General features: G+C 39.9%; 2 protein-coding genes across 3 annotated transcripts in view; both read left to right on the top strand.

Annotated features, from left to right (window-relative positions):
- Positions 1–20,686, top strand: part of gpc5a (glypican 5a) — a 174,388-nt gene that overhangs the window by 87,427 nt on the left and 66,275 nt on the right. The gene's annotated exons all lie outside the window — the stretch shown is intronic.
- LOC146718823 (uncharacterized) overlaps positions 528–20,686 on the top strand; it is a 170,214-nt gene continuing 150,055 nt past the window's right edge. The window contains exons 1-2 of the mRNA XM_085456291.1: positions 528–588; positions 1,288–1,339. The gene's annotated coding sequence lies outside the window, so the exon portion shown is untranslated. The remainder of the gene's footprint in view (positions 589–1,287; positions 1,340–20,686) is intronic.

Below are 20,686 nucleotides of genomic sequence, written 5' to 3'. Positions count from 1 at the left end.
ACGGGGCTTAAGCCCGGGTTGTTTTGTCAGAAGCCCGGGGTATTTTGGAGTGTAATTTTTTCCATAGTTAGATGCCTGGCTGACAACTGTATAAAACAAAAAGTACACACAATATTCGAAGCACATAGTGCACACTGTGGGAATTTACGACTGTGCGTGAATCCCCCCCTGATATTGGTATGATCCAAGCTCAGGCACTAAGCGACTGAGCGAGGGGGCGGGGCAGCTGCTGCCCGTGAGTGCGCTGTTGGAGAGACGGAGCCAGCCATACTAAGGAGAGCTTAAGTTTGACCAGGTACCAAAGCAAATCATTCGTACCGTACAAATAATGTAAATATGACGGTGCATCACGAAAGATTGATATGAAACTGATCACTTGACCAATATTACGTTACTTGCTCTTCAAGTGAATCAACAAATGGCGAAATGAAAAGCCGAACAACAACAATGCTGTTTCTTTAGAGAGTCTTAGCTTACATGTGTTTATTTCATATTTTCAGTTCTTACCCTCCCCGACTAAATCGGTTTCAGTTATGTACTGAAACATAAGAATGGACATTCGAGGGTTCTTTCAAAGAAAAAACTCAGGTAAATGTTATTTTATATATTATGCTTTGTATGTTGTTCAGTATATTTCTATGCAAAACAAGAGGGATTTCAGTACACAGCAGGATATTCACATTTGTAACCAGATATTTACATACACTTTAGGGAGAAAACATAAAACATTTTTACTGTACAACATCAATTTAGAGTAAATTTTTGTTTTAGATAAATATTGAAATATATTTTGAATTAGTTAAATTTCAGAATAAAGAGAGACAGAGCTATTTTTATCACTTTCATCAAATTTAGGAGTACATGTACACTAAATTTATTGTTAATTAATAAGAAAACTCCAGACGATTCCATTCTGAGCTGAAGAAGCTTCTGATAGGTTAGTAGAGTCCATGTGAGTAAATTGGTGGCACACCTGTGGATGCATATAAGGCAAAACACAGAGCCTGTTTCTTTGACATGGGAAAATCAAGAGATATCAACCAAAACACCAGGAAAAGAACTGTGGAGCTCCATGAGTGTGGCTCAAGTTTGAATACAATTTGGTGCCATTTGCAATTAAGAAATACAGATAGTTTCTCTCTTTACTCTTAAAGTTAACAAATATGTTTTTATATTTATCAATCTAAAAAAAATAAACATTTAGTCTGATTTGATGTTACAATTAAAAAAGTGTTTTTATCTGAAGAGTAAATATCTGGTTTCAACTGTATATTTGATGATTGTCAGCACAAAGAGGGAGAGAGAGGAGAACGAGGACAGAACAGATGAACAAGAGCAGGTGAGACACACATGTTAGTCAAATGGTTGTTTACCAAAAGTATCACCGTATCATAGGTCCTCATGTATCTCGTACCTAGTGTTTCTTTTTAGGTTTGTTATTTTTCAAATTCTATATTTATTACGTTTTGCAGGCTTGTTTGCACAACAAGGCTAAATAATTATATAAACTTTTCTCAATCTAAATAGTGGACTTTGGTAGAATTAAAACATAAGTGTAGTGCAGGTCTATGATTTTTAGTGCTATCATCTAGTTCTGATTCTGGTTCTGTCTTGGTTAAGTCCTCAGTAGTCCTGATTTTGAACTGTTGTAGTCCTGTTTTAATTCTGGATCAGTTCTGGGTCTGGTTGAATTGGGGTTTAGTCCTCGTGTCTTGATACAGCCCTGACCTTGTTCTGCCTCGCTGCTTAATTAAAAAACTAGTTTAAGGTGTCCTGCACATGTGATATATATTTTTCCCTATATGAAGTCATTCTTTTTTGAACAGAGCCTATTAATCTTTCAGTCATTTCTACCCCCCCCCCAAATAAAAAAAAAAAAAAATCCCACATGCATACTACTCTTTGGGCTAAGCCCCGGGTGTTTCAAATGTCTGGCTCCGCCTCTGCTTTTAATGAAGATCCTTTAAAGCCTTATCTCTCTCAAGGCTTCTCCTTGCTATTTCTCATTTGTAACTGAAACATACAGAAAATGAAAATAAATTGCTAGCTAACACACATCTTAATGACAAACTTACTGATTAGCCTAGCTTAACACGTGCGTTACATTAGCATCGCAGTTCACTCCATGTAAACACATATAAAAGTTATCTCTGAACATATTAATACTCACAAAGACGAACGTTTCCCAAGGTACAAGCGTGTAGGGCACTCTTAGCGTGTACATGAACTCGTTCACTCTTTTAATACTGCCGAAGCACTTTTCACGGCATTAACGGAGAAAATACGTCAAAGATAGGTTAATGATCAGAGCGCTCCCTCGCTCCCATTTCCGCACATAGAATACAAAGATCACTTGTGATAACGATGTCTCACTCTGAGCAAATTACGAACCCATACATTTTAACTGTTTTTAGCATGAATCACTTATAATATTTCTTAACTTTGAACTTATTTATCACTTTGCTTATGTAACTTAATCAGACTATGCACTAACTACTGACTTTTGACCAAAAGGCATAACAAACCTACTTACCTTCCTGTGCAAGCTGCTTTGAAACCCACCTATGCCTGTTTTTGTTGATGCCTGCTGTATTCTTTGCTTTAGGGGTGTTTTTGCTGCTGTGCCGTCTATTTCAGGTTTTGTATACGCATATGGAAGGGAAAGTTGTGCTTTTCAGTCTCTTTCAGTTTAATCAAGACAGAACTGAAGTAGCGCTGGCTGCATTGATATTTAAAGACGTTGATTAATCAACTAATTTTTTCTGAGGAGTCTATTAAATGTTGTTAATGTTGTCTAAGTTTAACTGTTGGTATTTAAAGTACCAAAAAAGATGCTAAATACTGTGATTGATTTATAAAAATTATTTTGAGTTTTATGCTTTTTCCCTGTGAAATATACCAATGACTAATTGTTCAGTTTGTTTACATGGTGAAAAATGCTGGTTCTCTTCAGTTTCTTCCTCGTCTCTTTTCTCCTTTCTCTTCAAGTGTCACTTGTATTCTTCCTTATGCCGCGTTTTAAAAAGGAGAAAGTCTGCGACCTCATTTGTGGCATCACAAACAGTGATAAAAAGTGACACTTGGGCACAACACTGACATGTAGCTCATTATCACATTACTCTCTCATCTAAGAATCAAATATTTGGCGTGTGAAGAAACTTACTGAGGTACATCTGATTTTCAGGAACTGCACACAATGTGAGGTGTCATTTCAGAGTCACAGTTTTTTTTCTGTTGTTTTTGAATAATAATCTGTCTTTGTACGATCTTACATTTCAGACAAAATCCCTGGAACAATAAAAATAAGAGTTCTGTGAAAAGTTAGTTATTTCAATTATATTTGAATATCTAACGTGCTAGTATTTGGAATAAACTAAATTAAAAGACATATAACACAGACTTGGTGGCTGCTGGCTGTTTTTAAACAAAGCCAGTTGTTAAATTACTGAAATAAATACATTTACAGAACTTACTCAATAAAATTAGCGTGAACTTTGATCAATTTTATTCCAAAGCAACTTTGCAACATGCAGTGATGCTGTACACAAAGTAATGTCCAAAGCGAGGGTGTCAAACATAAGGTCCAGGGAACAGAAGCAGCCTGGCACAGACTCCAATCTGCCTTTGGAAAATATGACAGGGAGCGTAAATAATTTGGGCATTCATACTATAGCACAGTAATTAAAAAAACAGATAAACTATTAAATAACAGAAAAGTTCCTGCTCTCTCTATGACAATATAAGCTTCTGTTTTTTGTTTGTTTTGTTTTTTTACAAGGGGTCCAAAAAATGGACATTTCCTGTGAATTTACAGAAACTTTCTGTTTATAATTACAGGACGTTCTGGGCAATGAGCTATGTGATTTTTTTTTTTCTGTAATTTTACACATTTTTTTTAAAATTGAAGCCCAAAGAGTCACGCTGACAGATTTCTTTCTTTTACCGTAGCAGAGTTTCTATATCACATGGAAAATCTAGGACAATTAAACTATCTCAGAGATTAAATGTGCAGTTCAACAGGGGAATTAAACTGCACATTTGAAAGGGGAGTGTCAGTTGTCTGGCCCACTTAAGATCAAAGTGGGCTGTATGTGGATCTTGATATGAAAGAAACCATCTATGTCCACTGTGAACGACCATCTTTGAACAGAGGCGATGGTTTACGACACCAACTGTCTGCCATCTATAATCCAGTTTTGAGATCCCTTCCCAGACGCCTTAACGCCCAGCCACATCCTGGGCCTTTTGACCTCAGTAAATCACACGATAGGATGGGGCTAGTTTCACAGTGGGTTAACCCGAAACCTTGGCTGATTGTGACCTACAGCCGTTTTCACACCTTGGCTCGTGTAATTAGGTAGAGGATCAATAGGGGGTCCATGTCCCTCTTGGGGGGACACTGAAATAGAGCTTAAATCTGGGACTCTTCCTCATTTGACCCTAGAACTGAAGAAGCTTCTTGGATGAGAGTTGAAACATCTTCAAGCAACTTAAAGAAGTCCAGAGGCTTTTCTTTCCAAGCTCCTTAGACCTCTTCATATGAAATGAATTTGACATCTCTAGTCTGAAGCTTAAAAAATACATTTTGAGATTAGTTTTGCGTACAGAGTTAGGCACCATTGCAGCATCCTCGTAAAACGATTTTTTTTAGCATGCACAAGCGGTATCCACTGCTCTCTCATCAGCTGTCACAAAGAGGCATTGAGGTGTGCAGTTCACAGTTTTGAATGAAATGCTTTGAGAGCTATTGGATGGCTTCTCTTAAAATGTGTTTTAAAGTTTTGTCTCCCCCTCAGTATGAACATAAATGTAAAAACACATATTGGGCCATGTTTGCAAGTTTATGGTGCAAATAAAATGTAAGCAGCTCGCCTCATGTGTAAACATCTGGGATACTTTAAAATATGCATCTACTGCGTGACCTGTATGAGACAGACTGCTGAAAAACGTGTTGACACATCACAGCCTACTTTAGATCTGCGGGTCAGCGTGAATCTGATGAACATAATTTGTGCAATAAAATGTTCAGACAACTCTGCCCACAAACGTGTTTCTTGGAACAAAGCTTCCTTTACTCGCTCAGGTGTTTCAAGAATATCGACGCTGACTACACAGCACACAAATGTTAGCAAATCACAGATGGCACCGAGTCCCAGGGAGTATGAATAGAGTATGAATATCCAGATAAATGCCTGACAATAAAAGTTTTTCTGTTAATTAAACACAGACGCCTTTTTGTGTTTGCTGCTAATAATATCATTTTCACTGTAAAGCAAAAAGTCTTCCACTAAAGTGTGAAAACAAATGCTGTTATCGTGATCAGCAAGAATTTTCGTGACATTAATTAGTTTGCTCGTTTGGCTAAGCGGACCATAAACTAAAGTCTGATTGCAAACGTGGAAGGATGCAGAGGGAAAGTGCGTTTGTGACTTTCTCCAAAAATGTACATGTTTGAACAGATAAAGCAGAAGTAATACAGAAAGCAAAAGACGCCTCTTGATCAGCCTCTTGGAGACATCAGTCTCCAGTAATTCAGGACAAACTTGGCAACGCCGCTTTGGCCCAAACACCGCCGCGTTCCAGCTTTGAAATTGTGCTGCCAGTTTCCCCTTTACTTTTGCTTCCTAAAGTCAATTTTAAATTGGCTAATTCTGGATGTTCCACAATTGTCTGGTTGACTGTGATGGCTGTTCAATAAGCAGTTTTATGTGGAAAGGAGAGCCCTTGACAGTCTGATTTTTGTAGTTAAAACCTACTCGTGTTTAAATACAACATTTGCCCTTCTGCACACGCTCTGTTCGCCAAGTCTTCGTGGTGTGTGCCAGCACAGCCTCCGGCACATGCAGACAAAATAAAAATACAGATTCTGTGCTGATGCAGCAGGGTAAATGCTGACCCCTGCCTATTCGTGTGTAGTCACGATGGGTACCATCTACATCAGTCCTGTTTTTAGATTTTTATCCGGCTTTGTTTCAATGAATTCAAGATATAAGTAAATGAACAAAAAAACAAGAAGAAAAGACCCTGCACCGACACATTTAGTAAAAGTTATACTGAGTCAGACTAATTCTCAATGGAAGTGCTTTATTATTGCTTCATATCAGTTAAAAATAATAACATATCAGTCCTTACGCTTTCTTCTTACTGCTTTCCTGTATGTAGAGATTTCAGTAGCTACAGTACAGACAATATTCAGACTTTTTTCACTGAGATTTACTACTGAAAAGATCTTGAAAAATAGAAATGCTAACATTGTTGTTCAAATAGTGATTGCAGCAAAACACGATGTGTATAAAAACTAACAATGGCAGGAGACTGAACAGCCATTCAGATCATCTAAACCAGCTTTCTGACTGCAGAAGCTTTAAACGCCTTGAAAATACAGTTAGCACATATCATGGCTGTAACCTGTTTTTTTTTAAACTTGGTACTACAAATCATATGTTAGATGAGGTTGGATTTCAGTTATTCATGACAGTAGAGAAGCTTCTAGAGAGTTTATTTTAACCCAAACGATGACATTCTCAAATCTATCCAAACAGCGACAGAAAACCAAAAGGTCTCCAAAGTGTCCAGACTTGAATACAAGTCTCCAGATATAGATTTTGATTTAGACCCTTACTCCTCCCTTTTCTTCAAAGCAGGGATTTCATGGGGATTTTTTTGTTTTTTGTTTTTTTTACCCCTCAGCTGCAAGAGGTTTGTGGGGAATTGCGGGTGGCGTGGACATCCAAGATTTTGAATACAATAACCCGAGAATAGGGTGGCAGAGGATTTCCAAATGACACCATACGTGCATCAACTAAAAATCTTAGACCAGTGGTGTCCTCGAGGCCTCAAGGTCAAGGTCGGAGGTCGAGTTTTCTGAAAATCAACGCAGGATTTCGAAATTCAACAAATACTCAAAATCTACTAAAAATCTTACATGAGTTTGAATCTCAGGCTGATTTTCCAACATTCACCTTGAATTTTCACATTTATATCACAGGTGGATCTACTAGGAGGCTAAGGGTAGCACTGGCGGCTGCCAGTATTTTATTTTACACGGTTGTAATGCACAGTTAGTGCAGCAGAGAATCCATCAGTACAAACCAGTGTGATGCAAAAAAGGGGCAGATTGGTTAGCAGTCAATTTGAGAGGAGAACGTCAGTGGAGATGCACATACAAGGTAAAATGGATGTAAGTGGTCAATCAGATACATAAAGCATTTAGCTAGCAAAATCAGTTAATAACTAATCAATCAGAGTGCATTCTGCCTGCAGCACCCGCCACAGCCTGTAATTTATTCTACCAGCCAAGCTAATTGATATTTTTTACACAATAATTCCAGTAATCAGCAGAATTAAAAACCTGTTGTCAAGCATGCTTTTTCAGATATTTAACTGAGAGACATGTTTTCCTTCATGTTCAGCAGTGTGGGTGTTGCAGTGCTTTTTAAAAAAGGAAAGAAAATACTCAGTTAGTCAATCTATGGCACAACCACTTCAGTCAACTTTGCTTTTTAGTTTTATCAAAGTCCTTCTGGAAGTAAGCCTTGCCACTCAACACCTATCTTGGAACTGCCTCTGGGCAGTTACTTCAGGCTAACGAGACCAGGCCCCTAAATGAATGAGGGAGTGAAGCATTACTGGAGTTTCAGTGTTGACCGGGCTGTAAAATCTGCTTGTATAGAATTACAAGTTCAGTCTCAAGGGAAAAAAATATTTTGGAGACTTTTCCTTAAAAAGCCTTTTTTATTCTTACATGTTATCCTTCTACTGTGCATTTGCAAAGCTTTATTTATGGCTTGATTCGATGTGCATGTCATCTCACCAGAGTACTTGGAAAGAAACCTCTGCGCTTGCATCAGGGCCACATGTTTCCCACTTTGGGTGTTGTAAAGCACATTATTGAATTTTTGCCATAAATTTCCCCTACTGTGTCTCCGCTTTCAGGATGAGAACTTGCGGAAATGAGCTGTCTTTTATGTTTTCATGGAAACTCTCTTGTTAGGGAGGCTGGTTGGTACAAATGTTCGGACAATCACACTTAAAATGTTGAGCTCGGACTTTCTGAAGCAGTAAATTTGTAAGAGAGCAAAATGGCATCTTAAGGGCTTGTGCTTTTACTTCTGAGAAAGGAGAAATATGGAAACTGTGTGTTTTCGTAGTAGTCGGCAATGGAGGAAGGTAAAACTTTACAAATGATCTTGTATCTAAAAACTTTAAATTATACATCTGGCACGATTCATCTAGCAGCTTGTGCATTCACAATCCTTCAGTCTAGTTATTATCATCTGGCTGGGACTTGATTTGCAAATGGGTCTGATTTGCAAATAGTTCTGATTGGCATGTCATTAGCTGCTGAAGTGCGGCACAAGTGTCAGCGAGAGTGTATGACCTGAATTGCCATCAGGCGTTCATTTTAAACTGTCAGACTTTATTTCTCTACCATTTCATGTTATGAGCATGCAGCATGGTTTTACACACCAAGGAGTGCTAAGAAGTGGCTGCGATTCACAGCCAGTGTGGCTTTTTAAAAAGGAGACTTGGTCCTGGGAAGGATATTTGGGTTCATATTTCAAATTCAGTCACTTTTAAATGCTGATCCTGAATTTCTGTGTGTGTTTGTGTGTTGAGGGATGAGTCTGTGACCAGCAGAAACATCAATTATTTATTGCAGTGTACAAACGAGTGGCTGTGTGCACATCTGCATATCCACTACATAAAACAGCATTATGCAAATCATTATAGCGGGGGTTAACTTAATATGATGAAACTTGTCTTAAAGTATGCACGTGTGCAGGTAAATCCCAGAATCTCTTTTCTAGAGAAAGAAGGAAGTGTACACTGAAAGGCAAAAGGTGGCATTCTATTATCTTTAAAGACGCTGCTGTTGGGCATTTGTATGAGGATAAGAGTGATAGCCATGCAAATGTTGATTTTCATGTTTTCCATCTACATATCAGAAATGTTTTCATTCATCTGCCCCTGACCTTGACTAACCAGAGCACAGAAGCTTCCCCAAGTTTCCCTGGGACCAAATGGAAATATATCATTACTATTCTGCACCCGAGACCGCAGAAAACACAAAACGGCAATGCATCTATTGACAAATTTATTATACAATCTGAGTGTACAAACTCTAGATTTCATCATCTTGCTCATCAGCAGCTCTTTCCTATGAATTATTTGTGGGCTCCTCTCCTTCCTTGCCTGTCCTCTCCTCTTGATGTGGTAAAACCCATCAAGAATCTATAAGTAGGCTCTGTCCCAGTGTCTCTCAATCAAAATCAGGGGCAAGCAGCTCCTCGCCCACTCTGCCGGCTGAATTATTTACCAGCCATTGATGTGGTGGTTGACCAGCAGTTTTGCTTCTGAATTATTCATATCGTCTCTCCTCTTAGGAGAGGAGGATTAACGCTACGAATATATTCACATTTTATTTGTTGTGCTCCTGAACGCGTATACCAAAATGCAGCATCTGAAAGTCCAGTTTGGGATTAAACCCAATCTTATTTATTACCATTATCCTCAAGTCTCAAGATGATTTATTTTTAACACAACACATCCACTTAATTCCTGTTGCAGCTTACGAAGGAGTGTGTAAAGTCATAAATGTCATTACTGTGCAAGTGTGTCTTAATTAGAGAAAAATCCCAGAACCTGCAGGATAATGATTTTTTTTTTTACCCACACAAGGTGTTTAAAACATTCAAAGACAAATCCGGCTAAGCTGCCTACACGCAGATAAGTTTATCTTAAGTGAATGTATGTGATTATAGTTTAAGCAACAGCAGCATAATCCTCTTCGTGCACTGGGACATAGGTTGTGAAATTCAAGTTCTGCAGCACAGCAAAGTCCAAAATCACACATGAATAATTCACATTTTTTAATTTTAATTCACGTTCATACTAAATTTTAAGAGCCGCCTCTCAATTGCGTTTGTGTGTAGTTGATTTGGTTTGTGGAGGAGCACGTTCTGCAAATACAGTGTTCATTTCAAATATAGTGACCTGATGCTGTCAGCTACAGTAACAGTGCTTATGCTTAGCTTTTAATTAAAGCTGAACTGTTTTCTGTAACAGATGTGAACGTTTAGAACAGCTAACAAGTAACTGGACAATTTATTAGGTACACCTTGTTTATATTTAATCCTTCACCGTGCAGCAAGGTGTTGACAACATTCCTCAGAGGGCCTAAAGTGTGGCGAGAAAGTGACCTGCACATCATCGCAGTAGGATAGATCAATGCTTTCATTTTGTTTTCTGGCAAATTCCTATCCTACCATCTGAATGTTGCAGCAGGAATCAAGACTCGTCAGTCCAAGCAACATTTTCCCAATCTTCTGTCGTCCAATTTTGGTGAGCATGTGTAAACTGAAGCCTCAGTTTCCTGTTCTTACCTGACAGGAGTGGTAGCCAGTGTCATCTTCTGCTGCTGTAGCCAATCTGCTTCAAGTTTCGACATGTTGTGCTCCCAGAAATTATTTTCTGTATATACCTTGGTTGTAATGAGCGGTTATTTGGGATATTGTTGCCTCTCTGAATGTCTGGCCATTCTTCTCTGATGTCTGAGCCCATGAACTGCAGCAGTTTCTGAAATATTCCTGCTTGGCACCAAGAGCCATGTCACATTCCAAATCGCTTAAATCCCCTTTGTTACATATTCCTAAATGTACTTTAGAGGGTCATCTTGATCATGCCTACATGAAGTGAATCGCTGTCATGTGATTGGCTGATTAGATATTTGTGTTTAAAAGTGGTTATCAGGTGTACCTAACAAAGTGGCTAAATAAAGCAACTTAATAAATAAATAAATAATGCATTCTCAGTTTGGCAGCAGTGTCTTTTTTTTTATTTAAGTTGACTCATAGGAGAGCTTAACTTGAATGATAATATTCACTTTGTAGTCTAATATCTGCTCTGACCACTCAATCGCTGACCCGCTGCCTCTTTGTCGCTGATGCACTTGCTCTGCATAAACACACTGTCAGCGCCGCTGCTGACGAGAGGAAGATGGGCGATGACAGCGAGCATCTCGGGAGCCGACTCGCACACTGACACTTTTTTTTCTCCCCCCTGCTCCGACTGGCAAAAATGATCATTGTAAGATCTCTTCCCCCACCCTCTATTTACAGATAGCAGAACATGTTCAAAGGGAATACTAATGAGCTTAAAAATCTGCACAGGGCTTGATTCATTGCTTGGATGTCTGAAGGTGTGATTCATGTTGCCATATGACACCCTGCACCTCTTTAGGAAATGTACCCTGCACACGAGAGGCGATCTGGAAATGAAATGCTTTTAGTTGTCTGTGACAGTTTACCTGAAACTTTGAATTCTTTGGCAGTGTTTTTGGGGAGTGTATGTACTTTGGTCTGTGAAATGCAGACTGAGTGGTTGTGTAGGCAGGATAAATATAATGATAATGCCCTAACATTTACAAGATGCTGTTACATGGCAGTCACCTCTTTCCATTACTGTAGATGCAGCTGAAGTGCGTGCCTTAATGGTGCGAGGTCACAAATTGGAGTTGACAGCTGAGTGAAAATTGACAGCATCGCGGTGACATTTTCTGCTGTCTGCATAATGCTCGCTGAAACCATGGTTTCGCTGTTTAAAGACGCCGCGGGTCAAACAAATGAAACTACAGTCAGAGTTTAATTAGTTCTTATGTTTTATTTGTTTCAATTGCTTCAGTCACATTTACTCCAAAAGCAGATGCCAAACAATACCCATCTTAATAAAACCTCACTTTGTGCCAGATAGTATAACTGAGTGATACTTCAGAAAATGCAAATGAAACTCTGAGCTGCATGCTTTAGGTACTGTTTTAGTTTATGTATGTGTGCTTTTTTTTTCTTTTTTTTGTAGCTTTTTTTTGGGGGGGTTGTTTGTGGGAAGTATTCATTATTCTCACTACCTGTGGGGAGAAACTGTCTTTGAAATAGCTGCTGCTTGATTTAATGCTTCGGTAGCGTTTTCCAGATGGCAGGAGTGAGAAAAGTGTGTGGGCTGGTTGACTGGTGTCCTTGATGATGCTCTGGGCTTTCCTTATGCAGCAGGTGATGAAGATATCATAAGCCCATCATAAGTAAGTGTGTGCCAGATTTTTTTATGATTTTTTTTGAGGCAGGCTTTACTCTCTTTAGCAGCAGTTTTCAGTCCTGTCCAGTTGAAACTGCCAATATATATAGTGCGATGTAGCCAGTCAGAGTACCAAAAGCTCGGTTCCCATGCCAACTCGTTTAAGTCACCTTACGACTTCGAGTCTTTGTTGTGATTTTCTGAGCTGGTGGAGGAAGCAGCTGGCATTATGACAAAGTTTGTGATGTGCACTGTGGCGAGTTTGGAACTTAATGCAATACATCAGGCGGCCAGGACTGTTTTAAGGGCGGGGAGTGGAGGACGCTAAACACAGTGAAATGTATGTGTGCCCAGTGCTGTGCAAAAGTCTTGGGCCATCCGTCCTTCCTTTAGATTTTGCTATGAAACTGGGAATAGGTACAGCACTTTACATGTATACAGATACAGCATATAAGGCATAAATGGCGTCTGTACAACTGTAATGAGCTTGAATATCAATATTGCTATGACCAACTTTATTCTGAACTCTTTTATGCAAGCTTTCCTGTAATTTCTTGACGTAGTTTTCAGTTCTTCACACTTCTGAAAGGACATTGAAATGTCTTCCTCGGATGTTGGCTGCCTGTTGTTCCATGACCAAGCTTCCACTGCGTTTTACAGATGCCTGAACACCCTCACTGCAGGAGACCTGTGGCCATCGGTTTTCAGTCGAGTTCTTGTGCCTTTTCTCCCTGCTTCCCTTCCTTAAGAATGACTTGCACCCTTTCACTGAGGCCATTTCTGATGAGGCTTCAGTGAACAGTAGACGGACAGCTGAAGGGCCAAATGTGTCTCTCAGGTCCTGGGTCAGGTCTTTGCTGGATTTTCTCTCTGTTTTTTTAACGACTTGACTTTCAGATGCTTTTCATCTTCTGTAGACAGACTTCTCGCCAAGTTTTCAGCTCTTTGTCAATCACGATATGGTAAAGCTGTGTTATTCTTGGAATTTTTATAGATTCGACTAAAGAAAGGGGAACAAATGATGTGTTTTTGTGGCAGGCTGCTAGTGACAAAGTGCCTAAAGATCCAATTTAAAATGGGCTCTTTGGTAAGTTTTCTGTTCTCTGTCGACACAATACTGTTTTATCTGTTGCGCCTTCTTTATGCTTGAATGATACATGGCTCAGTGTTAAGTGGCTTAAAAACAACCGTTCCTCTGATAATGGTCACGTACAAGGACCGGACTAAAACTAAGTAAAAAAGGAGCCAATGTCCAAAAAACAAAACAAAAAACAAACCTTTGAAAGACCTGCAGGATGCCCGCAGAAGTATTGCTCAGACCACGTTAAAGAAATCAGAAGATAGTTTAGCCATTGGATCCTTGGCAAACTCCTGTAATACTGCATATTTACATTATTATTAAATATATTATTAAAACCACGGATATGAAGTTATTAATAGTCATCGCTATCATGTTGTTATAGTTGGGAAATCTTGTTTCATGTGGCTGTTACTTTGACACGCACTACACGCACTCTCTGCCCAATAACCATGCCCCCGATGGCAGGCAGCACCTCCCATCTCCTCTGCAGGAAACTGAACCACCACTCAACAGTTAAAGGACACAAAGTGTGTCCGAGGCAGTGACCCAGTCTTCATGCTCTCCATAGCCCAATCTGATCAAGCACCCGTGGGATATACTGGGGCAAATCCTTTCCATGGAGGCTCCACCTGGCAACCCACAGGACCCAAAGAATCCTCTGTTAATATGGTACCAGACACCATGGGACACCCCTGAACTCCCCAGGCTCCAGCTGCATTTTTTTTGGTAGAACAAGAAAAAACAAGAGGCAGCTAAACAACCCTTCTTCATCTTTTGAGACTGTACACACCCTCAGTTTCTTTCTGTGCCTCTTCTTCTTCAATGAGAAAGATGCAATGAAAGTTCTTCCCACCAGAGATGTGAGCGGAGGAGTGGAAGCAACAGACAAATGAGGCACCCTTGCTTCTGAGCTGTCATTTCAAAAGCAATGTGACAGCAATGTGACAGCAGTGTGACATGTAGCGCAGCTGTATCCTATGTTTATTGTTTTGTCACAGCCTACTGCTGTATTTTATCTCCGATGTCAGATAAGCATAACAGTGTTCATGACACTTGTAGATCCAGGCCTGCTTTTAATCAAATGCACAATGTGCCTCAGTGTGACACGAATGTACAGATGTCGTGCATTTTTTAAAACAATTACACAAACGCAAACGTGGAAAGGCACAAAGATCATGAAGTAGATCACCCTGAATAACTGAAATGACTTAAAAGGAAATATTTATTGATAAATTCGTCTTCCTGCCCCTATTTGGATGTCCCATCTGTGTGTCACATGCCTTCTTCAGATAAACGGTTTACATTTGTGAAGCATTCAACTGTCCATCCTCCATCACAGCTCCTGCAGGCCTCTGCTCTCCTTGCTCTTTTCTCCTCCAGATGCATTTTTAGGTATTGAGACATCCTGCGAGGTGGTGCACTCAGATTGGTTTCCAGTTCACAGGGCTCATCAGTGTATATATCGCTTTGGGGAAATGGGTGAGAAAATTTGGAGCCTTTCCCAGCTGACATAGGGCCAGAGGCAGGCTACACGCTGGAGAGGCACATCAACACGCACAGAGAAAGACCGATACACTCTCGCATCTACACCTGCAGCCAACTTGGAATCATCAATTAACCTAACAAGCATTTCCTCACATTTGCGTGTTGGGTTAGGTTTTGCTTTAAGGCTCACAAAGACGATATTAACATCCCGATGTTTAGCAGGTACGGTCGCGTGCCAGGCCTCTGATTAGCATTGAAGCTGGAGGGACTATATGGCCATAGGGTCTGAGATGTAAGGTATGGGAGAAGGTCACATTTTGACCCTATGATGACGCTGGAGGATGGTCCAGCGATCACACCACTCTTTAAAATTCAACCTCAGGGCACAATGAATATTGGTACCAAATTTAATTAAAATCCATCCAATATTGATATTTAAGCCCTGACCAAATTAGTGGAGTTACTGACAGACCCTTATTATCATTACTGGAGCTTTAAGAGCAGAATTTTAATCTGCCTTGTTTGCATGTTGTTTGTGATGTGAGTTTCTGAATTCTTTGTGATTTGTGTTTATATTCCCCACATATGGATGTGTAATAAAAACAAAAGGAAGAAAGACAGGCAGACCGTGCACGATAAAACTCCTCATAAATGCAATTTAAAACTCAGGGCTTTGAACAGGAGCTGTGTGGTCACCGCAACAGTGAAAATATGTTTCATTTTCTGCTGCTTTTCTAATATTGATTGGTTTGTAAAATGCTTTGGTAAGCGAGCGGTGGATGAGCCTCGGTGTCACCGAGGTGTTGTTTTGCAACTTGAAGATAAAAAGCCATTTCTAAATCACTTGCACTGGCCTCTGAATATTGCGTAACACCAGTTTCTGTCTGAAGGCGCCAAAGCAAATGGTTTAGCACAGAATGGAGAGCGACACAAAATCCCACAAATAAACAAACCAGGATTAAGAATGCAATAATCACAGTCTTCGCTTTCCACCTCGCCATCCCATGTCCTCTGATATTTTCTGCCAATCTTGAAAAACGTTTCACTGATTTTGAGTTAAAAAAGCAGAGCAGAGTTACTTTACTCCGCGAGTTCAGAACGCCACAAAAGGAACTCTTTCTTCTTCTTGTTTTTTCTTTTTGCCATTTTGCTTGGCAGTTAAATTATCGCTAGCCGAACTTCTGTCTGTGACAGAATCCTATTCGATGCAGCCACTCTGGGCACAGCTCTCTCCCTTTGAAATAATAGCCTTTTACTGTACAGTGTAACTTAGGATCATAGCACAGAAGCCAAACATTGTACCTGTTTTTCAAATCAGCCAGTTACCTTAAAGAAATGCAGGCTTACAAATGAAGGCGTGAGACTTTCAGAAGGACATGATTTTTAAAGACAGTCGTTAATTATACTGGTTAATTAGACTGTGAGATACTGCAGATTTCAGTATTGATCCAATACTAAGTAAATACAGGGCCATTATTGTACCAATACCAATGCCAGTGCTTCATGGTTTGAGATGAATCACCATTAATTTTCTAATTCTGAACGTGTTTTGATGATCACTAAATCACAGATTTTTCTTTCTTTCCGCAGTAATTACTCAACACAACAAAACACACCTTTCAGATTTTCTTCTATTTTGAAATTGGGTTTTTGGAGACCTCTAAATGTTCCTCTATTGTTTAAATGTGCTGTAGCCTGTGAAAAAACAATCCTATCGCGCTAGTATTGATTTAATACCGATATTAGTGTTGGCATCGATACCATTGATATTCGGATTGATCCGCCCACCTCTAGTTAATTAAAGTAAGTAGCGATGCATTCACGAAGCAGTGCTAAATCTGATGTAAATAAATGTCCAGTTTTCCTCATGATTCAGGCTGTTATAAGCAAAAGTTTGGATATATTTCATATCAGGAAGCAGCAGGTAAAAATTCTGTAATTTAGCTGGTTACAAAAAGTGTTTGCAAGCCGTGGTGAAAGCTGTGACCTACTGGGAAGCCCAAACGTTTCCATGTAGCACACTTTAATAGTTTTTTCTAATTTCTAATTTCTTCTTGTTAATAAAGTGGAATGGTGTGTGGATTTGTAGAAAATAATTTTATCATTTTTACCGGCTCTAAATAGTTGTGCAGTTTCCAAAGAAAAGGGGGAAAAAAGGCAATGAATTGGTGATACCTTTGTAAAGAAAAAAAAAAATCATACAACGTGTGTAGTAGCAGAGTTGCTTCACACAAAGACAGTTTTGTTTGTGCATAGAGTCCTTGATATTATTTGGTCATTTCTAACTCCAGTAACAGCCAGAGGCCTGCCCAAGGGGGGCTACCATGGGTTAGAGCGAATCCAAGCACCTGCCTCCCAGCCAGTGCTGGACAAAATCTCATGTCATTCACAGAGGAGAGGCTAATAACACTGTTAGGCAATTTGGGCTCACTTCATTGTATTTCAGAAAGAACAGCGTCGCTGTTCAATACAATCCAACAACGCAGGGCAGCTATTTTCCTGCAGGAAAAGCAGAAGAATCAAGTAGCCTGCTGATTGACATTCTTGGTCAGGCATGATGAATGTTTCCTCAGCTGAAGGAACAAATGAGTTAGCTGTGAAATATTATTAGCTTATAAGGCTTGATTCATTGATTAGCGCCGTTTGGGGAATCGAGTCACCTGCCAGTGACCTTATAAAAACCAAACGCACATAAAACGTGAGAGTGAAACTCTGTCGTACAGGAATAAAGATGTCTATAAATAACGAAGCAAATTAAGCTACTTTCATATTATCACTGCCTGACCTTAACCTTTTTATATTTAGCTTTCATCTGAGTCTTATTATTTTCCTATCATTGTCTTACAGCAGGCTATAGCTGGCGATATACAGTCATTGTTGGCAGCAAATCCCATGAAAAGACCAAAACCAGCTTATAGCTGCAGGCTAGTGTATGTTTATTTAGGGTCAGTCAGTCTCTCAGCACTTTCTGACTTTCCTATCCTGCTGTGGCTCTCAGCTCATACCACCATTGGGTCTTTTTGAAGTGTATTGATGTCTTGAAAGCACAGCTCATGAATATAAACTCTCATTACAAAAAAAGTGAGTTTCCTGAAAAACAGAACTTACAGGGAGTGGAGATTTTTGGGCCTTTTCTTTTTATTAGTGGATATAATGTATGTTTGCAGAACCAGGATGATGCATATATGGGATCAACTTAAAATCAATACTGTGGTTATCTGTGTTAGCTGTGCAAAAGTCTTGAGCCACCGTCCATTTCTTTATATGCTGCTCCCAAGGAGCCAGACTGGTTTCTCTGGACATTGAAAAGAGTGAAAAAGCAGCCAGTGCTGTCCTTATATTCTAGAATAATTTTATTGTTTGATAAACCACTTCTTAACACTAACTTGTGAATCAATCAAGCATCAAAAGACACCTGACTCAAAGGACGATCCAGTGTTGTGTCTTTAGCAAAGAAACGATTAAAGTAAACCATTTTCTTTCACAAAAATACAGATATTGTTTCTTTAGTTGAACCTTTGAAAGATCCCAAAGAGTTTTGTAACAACATGGTGATTCCCAAAGAGCTATTAGCTGAACACCTGGCATATCTCAGCATGGTGTGCTGCGTGTCCTTGAAAAATTACAGGAAATGGGACAAGTGGGAGACAAAAGAATAAGTAGCAGGCCTAAAAAAAGAAAGAAAACTTCAAGAAATAGTAATAAATAAAGCAAAAACCTGATGCAGGCCCTGAAGCTGATCCATCTACTGGTCATCAAAACTTTATCAGAAATGGTCTCAGTGAAAGGGAGGCTTTCTAAAGGACCGAAAACACAGAGAAAAGGCTGAAGTACGCCAAATTACACCCGAACTAGACTGATAATAGTGGCCACATGTCTCATACAGCGAGTGTGTACAGCCAAGATCTGTCATGCATCATTTTTTTTCAATCAAAACATAGATGATAACACAGTTTGACAAAAATAAAATGTTATATATGGACCAGCAAGGTGAGCTTTTTCCAAAAACTGGACACATGTTGGGACTGTGTGTAAAAACTGGGGAAAAAACAGAACGAAAGGCATCGAGATGCCTGAAGATAAGCATTCTACAGAATTGTCGAAACACTGTTTTTGTCTTAAATACTGTATTTGCATACAAGTTTCCACATGTTTCACTGCACCTGTTTCCCATTTCCTTAGTAAAATGTAAAGAAACCAGGTCTGGCTTAAGAATTGCACTGTACATATAAAATTAGGAAGTGTGCACCAGCTAGTGTGTTCTAATCAACAACAGAAATAAGATATCAGACACTAGCTTTGCACTTCATGAGGAAGATCAGTATATTTTGTAACAGGTTTTTATCTTTGGCTAACAGTACAGAAAATGTGTTGCTTATTGCCTTTATTTTTAGTTTCAGGCCCTCTGCAGTTTTTGACAAACCGATCAATTAGAGTAAACTGTGAACAGAAAAGTTTCTGCAGAATACAGAAGTGACCTGAGACGACTGAAGGTCATGTGTTTGAATTCTTCCGATTATGTGTAAAAAAGCAGTTCTTTTCCCTCTCAGCCACACACATGCACACATGTTTATGTATATATAGACATTAACCTTTCAACTCCATGCAGATGATGAATAGAATCTTAAATCTTGAGTCGTGTATTGTTTCCCATGTGCAGACTAATTACTGCTGGATGCTGTTTCCTTTAAAAATGGGCTCCGAGTTGACAGCCTTTGAACTCCACATAATGAGCCCTCAAGCAGTGCTCTGCCTCCTTCAGATTCAAACCTCCAGACCAGGCTAATTTCAGGCAACACAGAAACCCATTATTCTTCATAATCTATTAAACATTTGGCCATATTTCTGACATAATTAGAGAGAAAATCATGCTAATTACACACATGGAGGGAAAGCTTAGATTTTCCAATCTAACCTGTCACCAGTCAGCAGATGAGACTTCAGACCAGCACACACATGTCCTGGCTCAGCCTTCCCAGCAACTCTGACTCCTTCCCTCTTCAGCCCTGAACCACAGCACTAACTAATTAGCATAGACACTACCTTTTTGATCAGTGCACACACGGACTCAGGCACACACACACACACACACACACACACACACACACACACACAAATCGTTCTTGTTTCCAGTGACGCACCATGAATTTAAATGAACCAATTAGCGAATGCATTTCCCCTGGCGTTGGGTTTCTGCTGCACAGCAATGCATCAGAAAGGTTAGCCTGCAGACCACTGCGGCCAAGGAGGACGACTGTCATACACCTCATATATGGATTCTGTGAAGTGTACATCATAGCTGATGGTGATAATCCCTGAGTAAACAAATAAGGACATTTTACTATGTATTTATTCATTATTAAAAGTATTTCTTTTTAAGAGATCTTATTCAAAATCAGGACGCTGAAAAATTCAGGGCAGAAGTGTTTATTTACAAACAAAAGTCAGCTGCAGTGCAGTCGCTGTGGGGATTCATTGTTTCTTTATGCATTTCTTTTTTTTAAACTGGAGGATTCAGGCTGATTGGCAACATAATGAGCAACTTCTCACATTTTTTTCCCATCTTTTTGTCACGGTATGGCATGGCAAACCGTGGAAGGAGTGGGGAAGGAGGACCCAGGCGTGGTGCTCTATGTATAAACAGTGCGTTTATTTACAGTGTGCAACAAAGTAACAATAAATCCTCGTGTTTTCCCAGACTCCCGTGTCGTGTCTCTCCGTGAATAGTCCGTGTCTCTGTGCTCTCCGCTCCCGTGTCAGCACCCCCCGGTGCTCGCTGCTCTCGTGTCTTCCACGCTCCTCCTGCGGGAAACAATAGACGCAGCCGTCAGGACACATACAACTGCGGGCATACACACACACTAACTCAATCAACAGGACGACTAACGTGGAGCCTCAAGGAAATGATCCCGCGTCGGTGGGAGCTCCAACTCTCTCCTAAGTAGCTCCCCCGACGAGGCCTGATCAGCAGCAGGTGTGTGACTTCGGGTGTGGCCAGTCCCTCCGCAGGGCCACACCCCTCAGGCCTGCAGGTGGCCGAGCTCCATCCTC

This window comes from Copadichromis virginalis, linkage group LG1 (genome assembly GCF_057382275.1).
Source record: "Copadichromis virginalis isolate Kocher_CV1m ecotype Utaka linkage group LG1, C_Virginalis_male_GT1.1, whole genome shotgun sequence".
NCBI lineage: Eukaryota > Metazoa > Chordata > Actinopteri > Cichliformes > Cichlidae > Copadichromis > Copadichromis virginalis.
The sequence above is the reverse complement of the archived record's forward strand: the minus strand, read 5'-3'. Positions and strand labels throughout refer to the sequence as shown.